At 46.5% G+C, this 11,292-nt stretch overlaps 1 long non-coding RNA gene across 1 annotated transcript; it reads right to left on the reverse strand.

The window, feature by feature from the left end:
- Nucleotides 1-61: 61 nt before the first annotated feature.
- Nucleotides 62-9,674, reverse strand: LOC121494926. The gene is made up of 4 exons (XR_005988932.1): nucleotides 9,418-9,674; nucleotides 8,910-9,018; nucleotides 1,008-1,250; nucleotides 62-197 (listed from the first exon to the last, which is right to left on the reverse strand). It is a non-coding gene; the product is annotated as an uncharacterized LOC121494926 (long non-coding RNA).
- Between the last annotated feature and the right edge of the window lie 1,618 nt (nucleotides 9,675-11,292).

Genomic DNA, 11,292 nt, shown 5'->3' on the forward strand with positions numbered 1-11,292 from the left:
AAACCCAGAATACTATTGAATGGAATAGGTTAGTTTACAGAGCTGGTATTTTGTGATAACCCTACTTTAAAAATGGATAGAGGAATGAGATTACCTCCGTGAACCTAGGTGACCCATGGCTGGCTCAGTGGGAAGAGCAAGACTGACTCTTGATCTTGGGTTCATGAGTTCAAGTTCCATATTGGGTATAGAGATTACTAAAAAGAAAAGTAAAAAAAAACCCCCATTAGATGAAGCAACCATCTTTACTGTGACATTTGAGTTCATGTATTTTGTCATTCAGTTTTGGTACTCAGACTTTCCATTGTGGGTATGCTGGACACATGGTTATTTTTATATCCTTATTTTTGGGACAGGGGAGCATCTTGTAAGTCAACATCTTCATTATTACAATGGAAAAAGTGATGTTCAAAAAGCTCATTTTTCCAAGGCTGTGGCAGAGCTATGATTCAAATGGTAACTCCCAACCCTGTGCCTTAATCCTCAAACTTGGGGTACTGTATTGGATCCTAACAACATCTTGCCAGGAATTATTAAATGCTGCTATCATTAGCCATAAATAAAACTTGAATACTGAAATAAGTGAATATAGAAATGAAATGAAATGTAATGGGAACAAAAAGCAAATGATACTAAACTATGGTCCTGTACTGTTACCTGCCAAAGGCTCTGGGCCTAAATCCTGATGTTTTTGTTCAAGACAGATATTAACTAACTTCAGGGAAAGCTTTAAGACACATCAGCATCAAAGTGAGACTCTTTCTTCACCGTGAGCAGAAGTATTGAAAGAGAGCTGCACTTGCTCACTGCTTGTGTTGGTTATTAAATGCCTCTTCTAACATTCAGCCAGAGTGTGTTCTGTGCAGTCCCCCTACAGCTGTGAGGAGTTGTTGGCAACAAACTAAACAGCTCTTAGTGTTCTAGGGATTTAGGGGCTTAGTGTAGGCCTAAAGTCTATGTGGCTTTGTCTTTGGTTGCAAGATTGGCTTTTCCCAGTGGAGTCTTACCATATTTTTGCTTCCCTCTCTAGTTCCTCTTGCCTTCTGAGTTGTAAAGCTCATGGACTGGAACTGGTAGATGGAACAAGGACTGGATGTTGGGGTGTACACAGGCTCCCAAAGGATGGTGTCTTGTTCGCTGCTGAGCTCCCGACACCCTCTAGTGCTCAGTCCAGTATGGGCCCCAGCAAATGCTGAGAGAGTTAAATGGGATGATGCCTGTGTTCATTGTGGGCAGAAGCTTGTCTGGTCCTGCTGGGGAGAGGGAAACAGTGCAGGACTGGCTCCTCATCCTTTGGTCAGCCCAGAAGAGATCCCCCAGGCTTCACCCAGTACCAGAAACAGCAAGGTGGACAAACTTTCTCTTCATAAGGGCATTAGGGTCTGGGGAAGAAGTGGGACTTAAAAATAGAGTTTGAGTCTCAGCTCTCACACCAGCTTTGTGATTGACCTGGGCCAGAACAATTAGGTAAGAAAGAGAAAAGCCATCCAAATTGGAAAGGAGGAAGTAAAACTTACTATATGCAGATGATACAGAAAACGCTAAAGACCCCATCAAAAAAACCGACAGAGGGCAGCCCGGGTGGCTCAGAGGTTTAGCACCTGCCTTCAGCCCAGGGCGTGATCCTGGAGACCTGGGATTGAGTCCCGCATCAGGCTCCCTGCGTGGAGCCTGCTTCTCCCTCTGCCTGTGTCTCTCTGCCTCTCTCTCTCTGTATCTCATGAATGAATGAATAACATCTTAAAAAAAAAAAACTGACAGAACAAATGAATTCGGGGGCGCCTGGATGGCTGGGTAAGTTAAGCATCTGCCTTCAGCTCCGGTCATGATCCCTTTCCCTCTGCCCCCACCCTGTGTTCGTTCTCTTTCTCTCTCTCTCAAATAAATAACATCTTTTTTTTTTTTTAAGATTTATTTATTTATTCATTCAGAGCGAGCGAGAGAGAGGCAGAGACACAGGCAGAGGGAGAAGCAGGCTCCATGCAGGAAGCCCGACGTGGGACTCGATCCCGGGTTTCCAGAATCACACCCCTGGCTGTAGGCGGCGCTAAACTGCTGCGCCACCAGGGCTACCCTCAAATAAATAACATCTTTGAAAAAAACCCAAGTGAATTCAGTAAAGTTGAAGGATAAAAAATACTCAAAAGTGTTGCATATATATATATACGCTAATAACTAACAAATTCAGAAAACAATCTCATTTATAATTACATCAAAACACCACCTAGGAATAAATTTATTTTTATTTTTTTTATTTTTATTTATTTATGATAGTCACAGAGAGAGAGGGAGAGAGAGATAGAGGAAGAAGCAGGCTCCATACACTGGGAGCCCGAAGTGGGATTCGATCTCGGGTCTCCAAGATCGCGCCCTGGGCCAAAGGCAGGCACCAAACCGCTGCGCCACCCAGGGATCCCTAGGAATAAATTTAACCAAGGAGATGAAAGACCTGTATGCTGAAAATTACAAGACAAAGACAAAAAACATAAAAAACCAAAGACATAAATGTAAAGATACTCAGGGCTCATGGATGGGGAGAATATTGTTCAAATGTCCACACTACCCCAATCTACAACCCTACCAAAATTCCAGTGGCATTTCATAGAAGTAGAAAAAAAAATCCTAAAATTTGTAGAGAACCACAGAAGACCTTAAACAGTCAAAGCAATCTCAAGAACAAAGCTGGAGGCACCAGGCTTCCTGAGAACAGTGTAGTTGGTATCAGTATCAAACAGACATGCAGCTCAGTGGAACAGAATAAAGAGCCCAGAAATAAATCCATGCATATATGGGCAATTAATTTACAACAAAGGAGCCAAGAACATACTAGGGGTAGGGGAAAGTCTTCGATAAATAGCGTTGGAAAAACTGGACAGCCACGCGCAAAAGAATGCAACTGGGCCACTATTGTGCACCACACACATGAAGTAACTCAAAATAGATTAAAGAACCTATGATCTGAAACCATAAAACTCACAGAGGAAAACAAGCAGTAAGTTCGACATCGGTCTTAGTGATGATTTTTTGGATTTGGCATCAAGGGCACCGGCAACAAAAGCAAAAATAAATAAATGGAATGACAGCAAACTAAAAAGCCGCACAGCAAAGGAAACCAACAAAATGAAAAGGCAACCTAGCAAACGGGAGAAAATATTTCTAAATCATATTTTATATATATATATATATGGATATACATATATCCAAAATATATAAAGAACTCATACAATTCAATCAGGAAAAAATCTGATTTAAAAATGGGCATCCAGGGATCCCTGGGTGGCGCAGCAGTTTGGCGCCTGCCTTTGGCCCAGGGCGCGATCCTGGAGACCCGGGATCGAATCCCACGTCAGGCTCCCTGTGCATGGAGCCTGCTTCTCCCTCTGCCTGTGTCTCTGCCTCTCTCTCTCTCTCTCACTGTGTGCCTATCATAAATAAATAAAAATTAAAAAATAAATAAAAATAAAAAAATAAAAATGGGCATCCAGGGACACCTGGGTGGCTCAGCGGTTGGGCGTCTGCCTTTGGCTCAGGGCATGATTCTGGAGACCTGGGATCGAGTCCTACATCAGGCTCCTCGCAGGGAGCCTGCTTCTCCCTCTGCCTGTGTCTCTGCCTCTCTCTCTCTGTCTCTCATGAATAAATAAAATTTTCTTTTTTTTTAATTTTTTTTTTATTATTTATTTATGATAGTCATAGAGAGAGAGAGAGAGGCAGAGACATAGGCAGAGGGAGAAGCAGGCTCCACGCACCGGGAGCCCGACATGGGACTCGATCCCGGGTCTCCAGGATCGCGCCCTGGGCCAAAGGCAGGCGCCAAACCGCTGCGCCACCCAGGGATCCCAATAAAATTTTCAAAAAAAAAAAAATAATGGGCATCCAGACATCTAGATGGCCAACAGACACATGAAAAGATGTTCCACATCACTCATCGTCAGGGAAATGCAAATCAAAACCACAATGAGATATCACCTCACACCTGTCAGGATGGCTAGTATCAAAAAGACAAGAAATAACAAATGTTGGCCAGGACATGGAGAAGAGGGAACCCTCACGCACTGTTGGGACTGTAAAGTAGTGCAGCCACTGTGGAAAATAGGATGGAGTTTCCTCAAAAAATTAAAAATAGAACTAACATATCATCTAGGGGCATCTGGGTAGCTCAGTTGGGTTGAGCTTCTGATTGCTGATTTCGGTCAGGTCATGATCTCAGAGTCCTAGGATGGGAGCCCTGAGTCACCTCCCTGCTCAGCAGGCAATCTGCTTGTCTCCCTCTCCCTCTGTCCCCCCACCCCCAATGCTTTGTCTTTCTCTGAAATAAACCTTAAAAAAAAAAAAGAAAAAGAAAAGAAAAAGGAACTACCTTATGATCCAGCAAATCTGCCCCTGGATATTTATCTGAATTAAACACTTACTCAAAAAGGTATCTGCACCCCCATGTTCACTGCAGGATTATTTACAATAGCCAAGATATGGAAATATCAGTTGATCATCAGTTGATGAATGGATAAGGAAAATGTGGTGAAATGTGAAAATTTTATTACTGAGCCACAGAAAATAAGACAGTCTTGTCATTTGTGACAACACGGATGGTCCCCTGAAGGCCATTATGCTTGGTGAAGTATGTAAAACAAAGACAAATGCCAAATGATCTCACTTATATGTGGAATCTAAAAAAAAGCCAGAAAAGCAAAGAAAAAACAAACAAAAAAATGAGCTCACGGATACATAGTAGGACTGGTAATTGCCAGAGAATGGGGGCAGAGTGGGCAAAATGGGTGAAGAGGTCAAAAGGTACAAACTTTGAGTTGTAAAATGAGTAGGTCATGGGGATGTAAGATACAGCACGGTGACTATAGTCAATGATATGGTATATATATATATACCATATATATATGGTATATAAATTTAAATTTTTTTTAGAGATTTTATTTTATTTATTCATGAGACACACACAGAGAGAGAGAGAGAGGCAGGGACACAGGCCTCTCACTCCCTGACACTCCCTGCTCAGCGGGGAGCCTGCTTCTCTGCCTTTCTCTGTGATTGCTTTTGCTCTCTGGTAAATAAATAAAATCTTAGGGACGCCTGGGTGGGTCAGCAGTTGAGCATCTGCCTTCAGCTCATGGCTTGATCCTGGGGTCCAGGGATCAAGTCCCGCATCCAGCTCCCTGTGAGGATACTGATTCTCCCTCTGCCTATGTCTCTGCCTCTCTCTGTGTGTCTCTCATGAATAAATAAAATCTTTAAAATAAATGAACAAACAAATAGATAAATAAAATCTTTTTAAAGAAATAGAATTTGAATCACATTTACGGGCTTTGTGACTGACCGAGGACAGGTGGAGTGATTTCAGACCTCAAGTTCCTTATCTGTAAATGGGAACGATTCTGTCCAGGATTGTGAGAAATATCAAAACCACAAGAAAGCACTTGGTACCCAGCATGCATTTGCATTCCACAATGTGTGTGTCTGCCTGGGTAAGATCCTAGCTCTGAATCCGTGCCCCTCCCTGACCCGTCACCCCAGGGGCTGCTGCTCCCCAGCCTTGCCCATAGCCCAGGTGGCGGGGACCTAGCACCGGGCCCAGGGCTGCCCCTGGGGAGTGCTCAGTAAACAGATGAGCGGCAGAGCCTGGAACTTATCTCTCAGAGCCAAAAGACACTGGAATTCAGGAGGAACATTTTCCAGTTTTCCCTTTTTCTTAAAATTTATTCTTAATGGGCTTTAATTATTTCAGCTTTCCCAGCCAGTCCAGGGCTTGGCTGAAGTCCTCTGAGCAGGTTGTTGTAATCAGGGCGTCCGGCAGAGGGCACCAGAGGTTTGGCTCAGAAGCGGCTCCTGGCCTCCCCCCAGTGGGAAGGGCACAGCCACCCCTTGCTTTTGTTTGGAGAGGCGGTGGGTGGCGAAGGTAGTGCAGTCAGCACGCATCCCTTTTTCAGAGCACACACTGCTCTTTAGAGATGGTAGGTGGGTAGTAGCTGAAGTCAGGGCTGTAGGGAGGGACCACATCGCTCGAACCTGCACCCACCTTGTCAGCAAGAGGCCTGGTCCTCTCCTTGAGACTTCGTGGGGTGCGGGGGATGGGCAGTGACACCCGCTTCGCCTTGGGACCTTGTCCAGTACCCTAGTTTCCTGGGAATTGTACTGAGGCATCCAACGCAGTAGGACCTGGATTAGCGTACAGCAAAGCAAGGTGCCTATGGCATAGGCTTTAAGGAGGACTCCCTCTCTAGTCCAGTAAGTGCAGCGTCTACCCAAATTCTGTGCTCCAGGGGCCTCATGACTCACTTTAGTTCAGGCTTTGGAGCAAGCTCAGCTGTAATCACCTGAGTGTGCATGGTGGGCTCTTCTAGACTTGCTCTACCCTGACGCCAGGGGCTCTAAAAGTGACCACGGGTGGAAGGGCATGAACAGGCATCTTTCTTTTTTTAAAGATTTATTTATTTAAGAGAGAGAGAGTGTGCGTGTGTGTGTGTGTGTGTGTGTGTGCACATGCACACACACAAGCAGAGGGGAGGGGCAGAAAGAGAGGGAGAAGCAGGCTGGCTGTTGAGCAGAGAGCCCAGGACCAGAGCAGAAGGCAGACAGCCCACTGAGCCACCTAGGCACCCCAAGCATGTGGCTTCTTAAAAACTCTCAGCCAATCACTGTCCTCCAAATTTGGTCACATGAGAGGTACCGATTTGGGAGACACCTGAGTGGAGAGGCAGCACCAATAGGACATCAAGGTTTTAGAATAGCTAACAAAGCTCTAAAACTTTTGTCTGGAAAATTCCAAACACTTAAGTATGTTTGAGCCTCTATACATATTCATCACCCAACACAACAGTTAAGATTTGGCCATCTTAGGGTCAGGAGTCCTTTCTTAATTTTCTCTTTGGTAGAGTGCTTTATTTTTTATTTTTATTTATTTATTTGACACAGAGAAAGAGAGAAAGAGCACAAGCAGGGGGAGCAGGAGAGGGAGAAGCAGGCTCCGTGCTAAGCAGGGAGCCTGATGTGGGGCTTGATCCCAGGACCATGGGCTCATGACCTGAGCCAAAGGCAGATGCTTACGATGCTTACCCAACTGAGCCACCCAGACAAACCCTGCTAGAGTTTGTTTATTTATAAGATTATTTATTTATTCATAAGATACACACACACACAGAGGCAGAGAGACACAGGCAGAGGGAGAAGCAGGCTTCATGCAAAGAGCCCGAGGTGGGACTTGATCCCGGGACTCCGGGATCACTCCCTGAGCCAAAGGCAGACGCTCAACCGCTGAGCTACCCAGGTGTCCCCTGCTAGAGTATTTTAAAGTAAATCCCAGACATCACATCAATTCACCCCTATAACTACAGTGTGAATTTTTTATACAGTGACAACATGCTTGTCATACTGAACAAAATCCACAGTAATTCTCTGGAATCATCTGAAGCCAGTCCATGATCCTATTTCTCTGACAGTCTCAACGTGTCTTCTTAAATTTGGATCTGTTTGAATCTAGCACCAAACAAGGTCCGCACATTGTATTTAGTTGTTTTAACTTCCTTTTAACCTAGAGAACTCTCTCCACCCCCATACTTTGGCCTGTAGCAGAAATGGGTTTAGCCATTGTGAGCTGTATCCCACTATGGATCTGTCAGCTGGTTGTGCCATTCAACTGTTCCTTTGTCCCTACAGTTCCTGCAAACCAGTTCTCAACTCAGGATGCACAGTGGGTCCACCTGGGGAGTATGACCTAATCAGGCCAGTGAAGTCACTGTCCAGGGCAGGGGCCTAGGCAACCACACTTTTGAAATCTCCCCAGGTGATGCCATTAAACAGTCAAGTCACCAAACCACCGCTCCCAGAGCTTCCAGCATGCTCAAGTGGGTGCTCTGGTTACTACTGCATCCCATCGGGACACATGCCAGGACTGGCTGTCCAGGCTGGGCCCCCCACTGTCAGATTTCCTTTCTGCCTTTCATCTATTTTTTTTAAAGATTTTATTTATTTATTCATCAGAGAAAGAGAGAGAGGCAGACACAGACATAGAGGGAGAAACAGGCTCCTTTCAGGAAGCCGGATGCAGGACTTGATCCTAGGACCCCAGGATCACACCCTGAACAGAGAACAGACACTTAACTGCTGAGCCATCCAGGCATCTCTCTCTCTCTCTCTCTCTCTCTCTCTTTTTTATTAAGTAGGCTCCATGCCTGGGGCCCAACGCGGGGCTCGAACTCATGACCCAGACATGAAGACCTGAGCCAAGATCGAATTGGATGCTTAACTGATCAAGCCACCCAGGTGCCCCAAAGGATTTTTAAAAAATATTTATATAAAAAAATATATTTAAGTCATTTCTACACCCAATGTGGGGCTCAAACTCACAACCCTGAGATAAGAGGGAGCAAGCTCTACCGACTGAGCCAGCCAGGTGCCTCTCATCTAAGGATTTTTGCTCAATGCCTGAATCAATGATGTCACTAGGGGCCTCGAAATGCTGCCCAATACTTTTGTGTGTGTGTGGATTTTTTTAAAGATTTATTTATTTATTCATAGAGAGAGAGGGAGAGAGGCAGAGACACAGGCAGAGGGAGAAGCAGGCTCCATGCAGGGAGCCCGACGTGGGACTAGATCCCGGGTCTCCAGGATTGTGCCCTGGACCGCAGGCGGCACTAAACTGCTGAGCCACCCGGGCTGCCCCGCCCAATACTTTTGTTCCTGTACCTTATGGAGCTCATGAGACACTGGCATCTCACGTAAGCTGTCACTGATGCATCATGACCTACCAGATGGAGCTTATGGAGAACCAGCTGCCATCCCGAGGAGAAGTCCTGGCCTTGCCCTTTTAAGATTTCCCTGAGGGCAGCTGGAAGGCTCAGTGTCCTTTCCCCACCTGGCAGCTGTTACGAAGAGCAGCCACTTGTTATTAGGAACCATACCTGTGGGGATGGCCCTTCCAGGTCAGCTGAGGTCAGACGAGGCACGCGGCCAAGAACTCCCTAGGCTCCGCGGACCCGGCACCACACGTCTCCTGCAGCCACGGAGGACCTGCCGAAACAACATCCTTCGAGCCGCTGCGCTGTCAGGGAGATCCCAGGCCTTCCACCCCCGGCCCCTTTCTCTCACGCCACTGACCTTGTTACTCAAGGAAAACAAGGGGAAAGCTCAGGGGGAAAGTGCGAGGGTGGTTGGCAGGGGTAAGGCTCCACGTTTGTCAACTGTTTATTTTAACTTTCATTGAGGTGAAACCCACATAGCATCAAACTAATCCCTTCAAGGCGTACCATACAGTGGTACTCAGAACCTTCGCATTGTGTGACCACCACCTCTATTTCTAAAACATTCTATCGCCCCCACATAGAGCACCCCCCACTAAGCAGTCACTTGCTATGCCCCCCGCCATCTGGTCCTTGGCTGTCACCAGCCTGCTTATCTCTATGGATTTACCGACTCTGGATATTTCATACAGATGGAATCCTACACTGTGTGACTCTTCGGTGTCTGATCTCTTATTCGCCTAGTGTTTTCGACGTTCATCCATGTTGTAGCAAGTGACAGGATTTCATTCCTTTTTATGGGTGACTAATAGTCCCCCGTGTGGCTCCACCACATCTGGTTTACTCCTTATTCAAATATTGCACATCTGGGTTGTTTCCACTTCTGGGCTCTTGTGAATAGAACTCTCCTCTTCCCCCAGGGCAATATGCCCCCTATATAAAATTAAAACAACACTGAAATTAGTAAAAGAAATTAGGTCCCATTGTCCCATGCCCCTGAGTTTACATTTTCTCCTAGACTTTTACTGGAGCTTGTTAAAGGTATTACTCTTGTTTTTTAACAGCATCAAAGGCAGGAGGTAAAGGTCAGTGGAACAACAACAAAAAAATCTGTCCAAGGAAGCTGTTTGGTGAATACCCCAACGGTATGACCTCCCTGAACAGGATATGGTAAGAAATGTTCATTAACCAGGTTTCTTTAAAAAGCTGGTTCAGTGATTGATCTTTGTATTCGTTTTTTAAAAAGATTTTATTTATTATTTATTTGAGAGAAAGAGCAAGCAGGGGAGGGGCAGAGGGAGAAGCAGACTCCTTGAAGAGCAGGGAGCCCGATACGGGACTTTATCCCAGGACCCTGAGATCATGACCCGAGCTGAAGGCAGATGCTTAACCAACTGAGCCCCCCAGGCGCCCCATCTTCCTAATCTTCAAGCATTTGAGAGGCTGTTGATTGAGGAGAGGCCGGCCCTTGAGGGCCCTGCTTGCTGGCTGCTGGTGAGGCCCCGGATGAGGCAGTGGAATTGGTTAAGTGGGGATCAGAAGCCTCTTTCCTTGGTCTCAGCCAAGCATCCAGAAGGATCCCAGTCGGCCACATGACAGTCACCACAATCTGGCAGAGATGTGCCAACAGCAAGTGGCTGCAAGGCCGTGGGGACACAGGAAGTTGCACCTGACCTCGGGGTGGGTGGGTGGCTCCCGGGGCCTGGGGTCCTTACCGGAGTTCCCGCGGAGAAGCTGTGGACGCCAGGGTGTAGCTAAAGTGTGGAATGGCCCGGGCCGAGGTTCTGTCTCGGGTCGTTCAGGGTGTCCCGACAAAATACCACAGACCCAGTGCTTTATAAAACGGGTGTTTGTTTCTCAAAGAGTTCTGGAAGCTGGAAGTCTGAGACCTGAGTGCTGGCCCGGCGGAGCCAGGGCTCTCTCCTGAATTGTAGATACTTCTTGCTGTGCCCTCACGTGGTGGAAGGGACACGGGAGCTCTCTGGGGTCTCCTTTTTTTTATTTTTTTTTAGATTTTATTTATTTATTCATGAGAGGCACAGAGAGAGAGAGACACACACACACAGGCAGAGGGATAAGCAGGCTCCATGCAGGGAGCCCGATGTGGGACTCGGTCCCAGGGTCCCGGGATCATACTCTGAGGTGAAGGCAGATGCTCAACCATTGAGCCACCCAAGTGCCCCTGTTTATTAAAAAAAAAAAAAAAAGTTTATTTGACAGCACAAGCAGGGGGAGCAGTAGAAGGAGGAGAAGCAGGCTCCCTGCTGAGCAGGGAGCCCCAGGCGGGGCTTGATCCCAGGACTTTGAGATCATGACCTGAGCCAAAGGCAGATGCTTAACCAACTGAGCCACCCAGGAGCCCCAAAGTTTATTTTCATATAGTTGAGTTTATCAATATTTAATCTTGTAGCTCTAGAGCCACAGTTGGAAAGGTTTTTCCCATGCTAACTTTAGAAAGGGTTTTTCCTGGGTTACCTGGGTGGCTCAGTCGGTTGGGTAGCTGCTTTTGACTCAGGCCATGATCCCAGGGTCATGGGATCGAGCC

This window comes from Vulpes lagopus, chromosome 7, assembly GCF_018345385.1.
Source record: "Vulpes lagopus strain Blue_001 chromosome 7, ASM1834538v1, whole genome shotgun sequence".
In the NCBI taxonomy this organism is placed as follows: domain Eukaryota; kingdom Metazoa; phylum Chordata; class Mammalia; order Carnivora; family Canidae; genus Vulpes; species Vulpes lagopus.